We start from the raw sequence: 12,694 nt of genomic DNA, 5'->3' as shown, positions 1-12,694 counted from the left end.
GGTCCAGCGTTCAAGATTTCTGCGTTGGCCTAGCGGACCAAAGCGTCCACGAACTTGCGTCTAGCGGTGCCAAACTTTGACTGGGCGTTGTTGGAGCGGTGGTGAACTTTGCCGGAGTGGAAAATTGCCCGCTCCTCACCGCTTGCAATATTTTGTGCAGCTCAAAACTTTCGGAGTGGTAGGAGGGACCATCAGCGGTGGCCGAGCGTATACGGCGTTGTCTTAACGGGGGCCAACTTCTGTTAAACGGTGGTGAACGGTTACGAGCGGTGATGAATTTTTTTCAACGCTCCAGGAACGCTCCAGCAAAGTTCTGGCGGTGAGACCGGGCCTTTAATAACTAACAGCGAAGAGGAAAATGAACAATAAAAGAGAAGGAAAAAAAAGAAGGAAAGAAAAAGAGGCCCAACAAATAAGAGACAACAAATAAGAGATAACTAAAAGTTTTTAACAAATAATTGAATAAATTTTCGTTTACTTGTTCTCATTACGCACAAATTTCGCTCAAAAACAATATACAAGTACGTCAATAAAATAACAAACACAACAAGAGTATATTGCCGACCTCCAAAAGAAAACAGATTTAGAACGCACCAAGAGGTGGCGGTAGACTACTTTAAGTTGGAACAAAACATTGAGGCCCGTAGAAGGTGTATATTTTACTCATTTTTTGTTAAAAACTGAACGCGGATAGGCCTGTGACTGTGGACTCGGTCTACATATGAATTCATCAAAGGAAGTAACACCGAAATGTAATTTGTTCACGTTGTTCATCATAATGTTCAATAACGTGTCTGGATGATTAGATAAAGTCTTATTACCCAACTTTTCTGTTTACCCGCAGAAATATAAAATATTTCAAAATATAATTTTTGGATTTCGAATGTTTTGTACTGTGTTTTAATGTATAAAAACAATAACCATATAGAAACACATATAGAAATTCCTAATACAGGTAGAGAACGTGAGACTAAGATAACTTAGGCATAGAGAGTTTTCATCGTGGTGAATAAATTACATTTGCATCCAATAGAAACAGCGATCGAATGATTTCTACCGACACGTACTATCTGCTGGTTCAAAATTAGTTTACTGCCCTCTTCGGGGATGATTGTGTAGCTCAAGTAGCTGTTCTTTTTATCGGTAAAAGTTTGTATATACGAGTTAAATGTAGAATTCATTGTCATGGAAAGGGAAATGAAAATAAACAAAACTAAAAAGCTATACAAATTAAAACAAACTTATGTATTTAAATCAAATTCTGTGTACATCTTTATTTATCCATCTTTTCATCGTCGTATTTTTGTATTCTAATTTTTATCTCGGATTCATAAGGCTATTGCCATATCTTCCTTTATAAAATGATTTCCTTATGATCTTTAACATGTTTATTCTGTAATGGAGTGTTGTTGATCACACATTTATACTTTAATACTTATACGGGCATTTCAATATCTCAAGTTTATGAGCTATCATGTCCGTACCATCTCCACCATCACCTGAATGCAGTTTCCATTCCCCCAAGTTGTGCCTTTACCCCCCCCCCCCAAGCCCTCCATCACCCTCCTTGCCTTCAATTTCCATTTGTTTTCCCTCACTCAGTTTTCCAAAGCAAAGATAAATCGCTCACAATCCATTTCTCAACTTCATTTGACGACCTACTTTGGATCATCTCAGAAAGTCATGAGACTCGTTGATTAAATCACTGCCCCCTCCTCTCTCTCTCTCTCTCTCTCTCTCTCTCTCACACACACACACACACACGCACACACACACACACACACTCTTTCTCTCTCTCTCTCCACCCCACCCCCTCTCTCTACATCTCTCTTTTCTCCTTCAAATCTGTTACGGGGTTGTATTGACGTTTCGGCCAATCTATTCGAATTTACTCCGTCTGCTCTCGCTTGTCAACGCGTGTGACGTTTCTGCGCTGCTCAATATGACAGTTTAGACCGTCAAATTTATCATTTTTTCCAAGAAAGAGAACGACCGTGGCAGTATCCCTGAAACGGTTATGTCACTGTGTCATTGACACGGACGGGGTCTTCTACACTGTACTTTCACCTGTACTTTAAGAGGCATTTAAGTCGATTTTGCGCAAGATATGAATAACGTTGACCTCAGAGTGAGATAACACGCCATTGACGGGTTTATAAGCAATATGAATTATTTTCCCCCTTTCTCGCTCAGCTTTCATGGGGGTGAATGCAGGGTTCTGTAAAAGGCGATGCGTACTCTGTAATGAGCTCCCTCAGCATCAATAAACGAAACAATCAAACAAAACAAATAAAAGCCAAAAAAGCAATGAATTTTTGGGACTAAATCAATATGATAAGTGCTTTATCCAGGAGTGTGCATATTACGATTATTATCGCGTTTTTTTTTTGTTATCGTTGGAAGCGCTATAATATTGGCAATCTCGAAAGTAGATGGACATTATAAATATAATTTTTAACTACCGTCTTACACAGATAGATAATTATTAAGCATGGCACTCATAGCATAATCCACATGACTTTCTTTACTCCAATCATAACATTTGAAACATAATAGAACAGCAACAATGTTAACTCCTTTAAAACTACGTGGACAATTAAACTTTCCCTTTTATTGCATGCAGCAGCTTTATTCTGCCACAGCATAACCCTTAGTTGTACATTTATATCATTGTAGTGGTAGCATGTTGTATGTATTCCAACATCGAAATCGATTTTGTTACAGCTTTGGCTGAATAACAGAATGTCCTGAATATTACATTAATTTATTATGTTGTTTAGGATTTGGAGGCGTTCGATTATGTTTCGAAAATTACCGCCATCTACGTGCGACTACACGCATTTTCCTCATTTTGTTTTGTCTCGGAGTCGTGTACTATCTACGAAAAAGAAAACTCAAAATCTCTCTTGTAACATTCCAGAGATAAAAATATAATGGCTACAATTGAAGATGTAATCGTGAAATTCGTCCGACTATTCAGGACGTTGACCCCTTCTTCCATGATGTAAACAACAAGTACCAGATGTAGAATAGGTGCCGTTTGTTAGATAATATAAAGCTACACTTTAGCAAGAAAGAAGGTATTCATTTTACACATATACGTTTATAACAGACTTATGGACACGAACACAGCCGTAGGTCAAGGTGGGGGGGGGGGGGGGCATGTGAGAGACTAACAGCACGAACAAACACAAAAAGAGAGGTAGAGGGTGAAAGGAATAGGAGGACGGAGAACGAAGAAGATGATAGCACCCTGTCCCCCACCCTCCCCCTACTCTGCGGCTTCTTAATTCGCATTTCATTCATTAAGTAAGATCCGTGCCCCCCCCCCCCCACTCCCCGCTCTGCATCCCATGCCAGAGCCCCTTCAAAGGCTGGACCCAGGCTTCACCACTATAATCACGGAACACTTTATACAACTCCGGGAAATGAAAGTGGCCCAAATTCAGGATAACTGCAATGTATCTGTACGGATTCTGAAGATGTGTATGAAATGAATAAATAGATTACGAGTCGGTTATGCACTAATGAACTAATTACTTTTACATGTCGATGACATCGGTTGAGCGATTTGTATATTATTTTACAGCTCAGTGGAGGAAGAATGATTGATCACTGATAGAAATTCGCAAAACAAAATTCGAGAATCTAGAGATGTGATACATCTGATACATTTCATTCATAAATAAAAGGAGGAAGTAGAAGGGAGAAACCAATTTATTAGTGACAAAGTTTAAAAAACTTTGATTCGTGGAAAATTCAGTCACGCATAATCATACAAACAAAGCAAATATCTACTTTGACAACTTGTGTTAAAGCTTCGTCCTCTTTTGTTGAAGAATACATGAATATATGCGATCTTGTGACGCATAATTATATGGATAAGGAAAATACCCAGGAATCCCCTTTTGTTCTTACTTCAAGTTGTTGGTCAGTGAATTGAAAGGAGATAACACTCATTCTTTTGAGGAAAAGAAAAGAAAAAGAAATATTCGAGGTGGCTTGTTTAAACGTGCTAAAGTTAGTTTACTGAGTTTTTTATTATTTTTTTTCTGACTGCTAAGAAAGCATGTTTATGTATTAAAGCAAGCAACCAGGGGACCGACTGCTTGAAGTCATCTCCGAGGGACTCAGTAATAATGATAACTGCATTACCAAAGGGCATTATATAGCGCATCGACTTGGTTTCGAACCCGGAACCTCCTAACTTACGACACCACTGCTCTACCACTGAGCCATCCAGTCCTGGAGCCATCGTGCTTCCTGGTTGGCTCCCGGATATTCCTTCTGAGCACATTGTCTACACTGTGTGACTTGACGTTTTTGCCAGGAGAGGTCTGCACTAGCTACATTAATGCGGGGGCGTAATCTTTGGTTTATATCTCCTTCGGATGTTGGATATAGCCTAGACTCTAACCAGTAAAAGCCACAGTGCAATGCACACAAAAATAATGCACTTTTTCGTCCAATAATGACCTACGATAACACAAAAGTGCAAATGTATATGATATACGTGCATATTTGAGAATATCATAGTAAAATTGAGGTATGTATCTCAGGTCAAATGTTAGCTAATAACATGAACATAGGAAAATATGGACACGGTATACATTATGGAAGAGCGTATGTGATGTATGCGTACGTGGGAGTGGCAGGGTGGGCGTTAAAGATGAAAATTGTTGATACAAGATAGGGCATGCCCTAAAATTAAAGGATAAGGATATCATTAGAAAGACTTATCCTTTCAACGGTGGAAAATTCTCAAGGTGCATTATTGGGAGCAAGTTGAGGGCGAATGTCTTAAGCAATATCTAGCTAGCATTAGCTACCAGTAGAAACATGTCTAACCTTGCCATGGCCGCCATAACTTCTGCCGCCCACATAATTACAAGTTTAATTCACACAATGAGTGCTGCTACGATAAATCGCTTCATGTCTCTATGTGTTTTCCTTCTCTGTCTCTCTCTTTCGCTTTCCCCTTTTCGTCTTCCTTCTTCTTTATTTTTTACTGTAAGCAGGAGACGTGCAAACGGATCACCGCACCCGGTTTTTAAGGCGGTTGCTATGGCAATGCATTTGCATTGACGTCACAGCTAGCGGGCAGGCAACTAACAGTATAATGAGCCTCGAGATCTGGGAACAGAGCGAGATGGAGAGACAGGGGAAGAGAGAGTAAGTGGAAGAGAGAGAGAGAGAGAGAGAAAGAGAGAGAGAGAGAGAGAGAGGGAGAGAGGGAGAGAGAGAGAGAGAGAGAGAGGGGGGGGGGAGGGGGGATGTGCAAATGAAGGGGGGAGGACAGACAATACAGGTTATAAGCAGGTGATAGGATGCAGGTATATAGATAGATAAAGGAGGGAGGACAAATGGAGGCTTAGGAACAGAAAAAGGCAAAGACGACAAAAGGGAGAGCGAGGTAGAGAACGAAGAGGTTGGAAATAGGGAGATGGAAGCATTGAAAGAGAGAGAGAGAGAGAGAGAGAGAGAGAGAGAGGAAGAGAGGGAGAGAGAGGGGGGTCGAGTGTGAGAGATTGGAAGATAGAAAAAGAACGGAGAGAGAAAAGAAGGAAATAGAGAGAAAGACAACAAAAATGAGAAGGGAGTGGAGAGAGAGAGAGAGATATATATAGAGAGAGAAAGAGAGAGAGAGAGAGAGAGAGTGAGAGAGAGACCATGAAGGATTATGAATAAGAGAGGAAACAGATGCTTAAACAGGAGACGGTAGTAAAGGTGTCACATAGCGTGTTTTGGCAGAGAATAATCGAATGTCACGAGAAAAAGAGAGCTGAATTATCATATTTTGGTATGTTTTGAGCTAGCCACTAAAATAATATTACGCCCTAACCGGCTCTTCAGGTGCTGTGCAAAATAGCAGCAACACAAATATCGAGAAGACAGCATTAATGAATCGTAATTCTGATGTGGAATCTTTGTCTCCTCACATCTTTAAATTTCCTCCCGGTTAATCGTGCACGTTTTTAATGCTTTGCAAATTGGAAGCATCGTTTCTCGCCTCTTGTAAGAAGCAAGCAAGCATATTGGAGGAAGCACATGACTTGTGGGGGAAGCATTTCCACAAACCCAATTATTCATTTACTGCCGATTGGGTCAAAGAGGAGCTAAAAATAGAGTGTGCATGCATTAGCGGAAATTTTCATTGAAGATTGTACTACCTAGACATGCAGATAGGGTGAAATACTTAAATAATGAATTCGTTTATTGTCTACATGCGTATTGTGCATGGTGTATGCCAACTGAAGCAGAGAAAGGAGAGTAGGAGACAGAGGAATGAAAATGATACTGCAGACCTGGGAGGTGTGAGGAAAAGAAACAAGGATGTAAAATCGAAGGTCATATACCCATATGAATGAGTTAAAGAGAGAGAGAGAGAGAGAGAGAGAGAGAGGGGGGGGGGGGAGAGACAGAGAGATATGGTTAACAGATGGATACAGAAAGAAAAGCACATGCATACTATAGGCCAGCAAACGGAGCAGAGAAATATAGATAGACAGATAAATACGAATTGAGGGATAGATAGGTAGATAATAGGTAGATACAAATAGGGTTACATAGAGAGAGAGGGGGAGAGAGAGAGAGAACAAAAAAACACAAGAGAGAGTGAGAGAAGTGAGAGAGAGAGAGAGTATATGTGTTTGTGTCAGAGAGATAGAGAGAGATGGATAGATAGAGAGAGAGAGAGAGAGATAGAGAAAGAAAGGTGGAAGGGAACGTATAGATTAGCAGATGGTTGGATGAAATGAGAGGAAAAACAGGAGGAGAGTGATAAAGACAATGATAAGTGATGAGACAAAGCGTGAGATGGACAGAGATAGGGATGGAGACAGACAGAGCCTGCATGGAAACAGAGAAGAGGTAGACATAGACATCTATATACAGAGAAAAGGAGAAGCGGGGAGAAAGCGACACTTGGGAAGATAAGAGAAAAGAGAAAGACAGAGAGAGATAGAGAGAGAGAGAGAGAGAGAGAGAGAGAGAGAGAGAGAAAGAAAGATGTAGAGAGAGAGAGAGAGAGAGAGAGGGAGAGGAGGAGGAGGAGAGAGAAAATTTGCTGCTGCCTAGCCTGGATGCGTGGGTGGTTTAATGGTACCCTGGTTCGGGTTGCGTAGCAGCACATCCTGATCGGACCTGCCTCATTGCTAGTCTGTCACTCCAGACCTTACCAACACAAGCTATCAGACCTTTCTCATATTTTCTTGCAAATATAGTTCATTACCGGTAGGGCATAGAGCATTGAATGGAGAGTCGAATGCATTTCTTAATATCTACATCTTCAAGTTTAGATAAAAATATGAATATATGGATTTAAAAAAAAGAAAGAGGTATATAAATTAAACTGTAATGACGCCAGGAGAGATGTGTGCCGGTATATCAACATCTTAAGCAGATAACATTATTTCGATCTTTTTATATTATTTTCATTTTCAGTACTTCTCACCTGACAGCGTGCAGATTAATGAAACAGTCACTTCAGTTATAGATCTACATGTATCTTCTTGATACCTTCCCGCAAAAGGTCGCTTTCAACTTCATGGTCTTTATGGAGGTAGCCCCGACATAGCACTACAACAGGCTATTTGTTTGTAACCAAAGAAAGAAAATTCTCTACCCAAAACATGTCAGCATGCAGAGACGAAGCATCCACGATATTAATACATTACGAACCTGATAAATCGAAAGTGTGAATCTATTACACTTTAACAAATCAATATTATTATATATATTATTGTTATATACGTCGCCGTTAGAGCAGAAGCACTGCTGGTGTAGTGGTATCATGCAAGATTCCCATTCTTGCGACCCGGGTTCGATTCCCGGGCAGTGCATCTACTTTTGCCATGCATGATAAGAAAATATTTTTGAACGATTATTTATGAGGAAGAAATGTTCTATAAAGTCAAGTTGGTATTGATTGGGTGTGGATGGGATTGAAGTTATACGATTTCTACATTCCATACTCTCTAAAGGCCCGGTCACACAGCCTTTCGCGTCTGTATCGCGGGTAAAATTTCGCGATTTTTTTTTTGCCCGCGGTTGCCCGTGGTGGAAAAATGTGCAAAATTGGCTTACCCGCGGTTTACCCGTGGTATGCCCGCGGAACAGACGCCGGCGACTGTTCCGCGTCCTTATCGCGGGTGAAGCGCGGCGGTACCGCGGCCTACCACGCTTACACGCGGTACACACGCTAATGCACGTGATAACAACGCGGTACAGACGCGGAACAAACGTGCTATGACCGTGCTCCACCCGCGATTACCCGCTAAAATTTCGCGTCCAATTCCGCGTGTAACCACGTCTTAACCGCGGCCGTAGCACGTCCTAGCACGTTCGTTCCGCGTCTGTACCGCGTCTTTACCGCGTGTGTACCACGTGTACCGCCCGCGATTACCCGCGGTCTAAATTTTTGGGCAGCCCAAAACTTTTTCGCGCGGCCAACCGCGTGTGAATTTCTTACCGCGTGTAACGACGGGTAAAGTACGGCTGTATCGCGTCTTTATCGCGACCTCAAAGCGTCCAACAGCGTCTGCTTCACGGGCAGAAATTTTTGGCCGTGATTCGGCCGCGATACGCCCGCCGGAGGGCTGTGTGACCGGGCCTTTAACAAAAAAAATCGAGTGATCACGGACGTCACTCCTCTGGAGAGTGAAAATGTAGTGAAAATAGAGTGAACATTCACTCTTTTCTTCTTAGAGAGCACTCTAAAATCAATCGATTTTCACTTCTAAACAAGGGATCACGGACGTCACTCCCAAGAAAGTGAAAAAAAGAGTGAAAATTCACTCTTTTTTTTAAGAGAGTACTTTCAGTTTTTGTTAAATATTAGGTAGTATTGCACGCAAACGGTGTTGAAAATTCTTCTCCCAAATGGCTTATATTTTCCTATGAGCAAATGTATGTGGTCTGTATCTAAACCACTTAGCGTTTGCGCTAAACGCCCGGTTTTAAATTTAATGCAATAAACGGAAATAAATGGATATTGTTCCTTCGTCGCTTTCAATCCTTATGACGGGTTTATTGCACTTTATATACATACTACAGCTTAAAGAATTACCTAGGAATAAAGGTCTAGATTACTTTAGATTATCCTGACGTTATCCCATTAATTGAAAACAACCACATCGAGCACTGTCCAGTGATACTTGAAAAATATGATGATTTCTATATTGATGTAGTGTTCAATATTTTTGGAGTTTGTTGCATGTTTTCCTTTTTGGACATGGTAAACACAATGAAGAGAATGAATGTAAGAAATAATAATAACCTGAATCATAAGAGCTCCCAAATATATCTTAAAGGTCATCTGTACTAGTGTAAAAGAGGGATTAAACCACCCTGCAAGATCACTGGACAGGTGGTTATCTCATCAATTCAGCTCTCAAATAAAAAAGAAAAAGAGGATCATGGGGACCAATGGTCACCGATTAGGTATTGATTTTTATATAGAGGGCGCAAGTAGCTACAAGTAGTGCAGTGGGGCTTTAAAGTATGACTGCAATATTGACAGGAAGGATATCAGCATTTATAATTGTTCATTTATGTTTGTGTGTATATTTGAGCTCAACGAAATACACTCTGGCCATTTCATCCCGAATCCTTCCCGCATCACTCCCCCTCAGACGGTTGCCTGGATACGCCCTAATGATGGTGCAGCAGCGGAGGCTTGCCATGCTCAGACCCACCTGTACCATCTGAGCCAACAACCACCCTCCTCTTCTCCCTCCCGAGATTGCAATCTAATTATTACCCTCACTACAAAAACATCACACGATTGCCTTGCACCCCACGCGTCTCGGTCGGTCCGCTCGCCCGTTCGTCCGGCCGCCCTGGCCTAGCTACCGTCCTGGCTCCACCAGTCTCTCTCTAATCAGATGCAGACTCGACTCTTTCACGGTGTTTTTAAGCCTCCACTTCGGTTATATTCATACCTCTTGGAATGCCTCGGGGCAATTTCTCGTGGAGCTTTACAGCAGCCTTCAATTCGTGTCATTATTATTAGAATTTCAGAGGAGTAACTCGTATCATTATTGACTCACGATTGTCAGGAGGACCAGTCAAATAGAAACGTAAAGAAATATTCGAAATGCAATGTGCGTTAAGGGGAGGGGGGCGGAGGGGGGGGGGGGGGGGGTGGAGGACACTTGAACTCATTCAGTAATTATTCCGTTATAAAAACACAATGTGATATTAACGGAATTGTACAATGAAAAACTAGAAAAGTGCGAGAGGAGATTTGTAGCCGAGTTTAACCTGAAGGTGACTGGAAATCACAGTCAACGAAAAATTTTTCCTTGCTCCATTTTCATTTTACATTGGGAAGTGTCGAGTCTGGAGCGGGTAGACTAACGAATGCAAAGAGCTTACAGTGGGCTTAGTCTTTCTACTTCAACCGCAATGTAATATAATAGTATTGAACAACTTGCTAGAGATTGGTAATTTAAAATATTATTTAAATTTCTTTCTACTTTAGTCATCATTTCATTTCATTTCTAGATTCAGCCATCTTTTTAAAATGAAATATTCTAGAGAGTAACGTTTTCATTCGAAATTATAAATGAATACCTTTACCGTCAATTGCAGATAGATGTTCATATGCCGGGCAGACGAAACAAGGCAAACAGGATGGCATCAATTCCGCTATTTAATTGCATCTTGCGCTGACTCGCCCCTTTAAGGAGGGGAAAAATACGTGCATTCTAATCGCATTTCACACTTTGCTTCCTCCCGAGTGTGCGTGACGTCATAAAAATCACTATATTTCAGGATTAATTGATTTGATATGCACCGTAATGGCGGCGACAAGCCTTTCAAAATTTAATCACATGACCGAACAAAATGGCGGATGTCACGGGCAATGCGCCTAAACAGAGACTGACATCTCGTGCGCGGGCTTTGTCTTCATCTTTCTGTTATTGCTTGCTTGGATGAAATTATCTGTGAGTAAGGTTGTCTCTCTCATTGCAATCAAGGTCAGGTTCTCTTTTCATCATCATTTTGTCAATGTGTTTATGGAAGCATAGTGATGATTTTGTAAGAATTTAAGAACACTAATGGGTGTATCGTTTGATTTGTATTATTAGTGAAACGAGGGCTCCCCCTTATAATGTGAATAATTACATATATCTTTGGATTCAAAATACCGGAAGGTAGTCTGCGAGAATGAATGCGCAGAAGTAGCAAATAATTTGCACATTGGAGTACATAAAATAATTATGTTGCAGTTCATCATTTGTTAAATGGAAACTGTTCAAACAATATCAACGATAAAATTGCAACTTGATGAGGTTTAATGTATGAACATTAATTTTTCCCCCAAAATGGGTAATTACTTTTCCTAATGGTAATGCAACAATAGTCTTTATGTTGTCTTTAATTATCATTATGGTACAATAATATATAATATTTGATGCAAGCTTGGAGAGGAAATTTTACCCTTTTTAGATTTTCCTGTATATGAGCAGTCATCCTTTACAATAAAAGCAACAATTACCTCGTGTACTCTCGTAAAAACAAAGTTTGAGAAAATGAAACAAGCCCTTAAGACTAGTTTAGTTATTATCTCAATATTTGCCTTCCTAGTTTATTTTTTTGTTTTTTAAAGAGGTTTCAGAACATATTAATAATATGTTCTGAAACCTCACCAAATAACTCTTTAAAAAACAAAAAAATATAGGTTGAGAAAAGGAAACAAGCCCTTAAAACTAGTTAAGTTATTCTCTCAATATTTGCCTTCTTAGTTTAATATGTTCTAAAACCTCATCACTTTATACCTCTTTATAAAACAAAAAAATAATGGTTGAGAAAAGGAAACGAACCATCAATACTAGTTTAATTGTTCTCTCAATATTTGCCTTCCCGGTTTTATATGCTCCAAAACCTCCACAATCTTTTGGATTTATTTAAATATAGGTTTAGAAAAGGAAGCAAGCCCTCACCTGGGCTCAACACTAGTTTAGTCATTGTTTCAATATTTGCCTTCTTATCTTTTATATGTTCTAAAGCCTCAATATAGCATCGGAAATTCGTGATTAATACCATTATTAATATGATTTTTTTTTATTCACCTAGCATAGCGTGGATACTTGCGATTTGATGTATCAGATAAATGAATCGTGTACTTCAATGTAGCTGGAATACTCATGTCTAAAAAGTGTGTTTTCATTAATTTATTATTTGTCATAATTTCTGTTCAATGACATTTTCGGATATTTGGTTGTCTTAATGTATATTCAATGTCTTCAACGCTATAATATTATAGAAAGATGAATGAATAAGTAAATTACAATGTGGGGGACATTCCTTTATAAATTAATATTAAATAAATCAGAACCGGAGTCATGGTATTTGTGATAATCGTACAGTGACGTACGTTTATTAGTTTGCAGTTTATCATCTTCTGTACAAAAACAATCTGTAAGGACAAGTAAAACAACATGGAATAATTATGATCATCGTGTTTTTCATCACTTACAATCAACGGCTAGGTCTCATAATAACTACGAGAAAACACCGCAGTGTGATGTCTCTGACAAGGAGTGGGCCGAACCATTACAAAATCTACTTGAGTTCAGACTCTAAAGCAGACTAATTAGCTAAATTAATCGACCACGTAAATTGGAACTGAGTATTTGAACAAGAAAAGAGGGTATCTCGCGTTTACATTTCACACCATGGAAAGTGG

The 12,694-nt window shown here is 39.9% G+C and overlaps 1 non-coding gene across 1 annotated transcript; it reads left to right on the top strand.

Annotated features, from left to right (window-relative positions):
* Window positions 1-7,770: 7,770 nt before the first annotated feature.
* Window positions 7,771-7,841, top strand: TRNAG-CCC. The gene has a single exon. It is a non-coding gene; the product is annotated as a tRNA-Gly (tRNA).
* Window positions 7,842-12,694: the final 4,853 nt, after the last annotated feature.

The sequence above is a fragment of the Strongylocentrotus purpuratus genome, unplaced genomic scaffold (assembly GCF_000002235.5).
Source record: "Strongylocentrotus purpuratus isolate Spur 01 unplaced genomic scaffold, Spur_5.0 spur5_scaffold_8, whole genome shotgun sequence".
Classification (NCBI taxonomy): Eukaryota; Metazoa; Echinodermata; class Echinoidea; order Camarodonta; family Strongylocentrotidae; genus Strongylocentrotus; species Strongylocentrotus purpuratus.
Note: the sequence above shows the minus strand (reverse complement) of the source record. Positions and strands in the feature narration are given on the sequence as shown.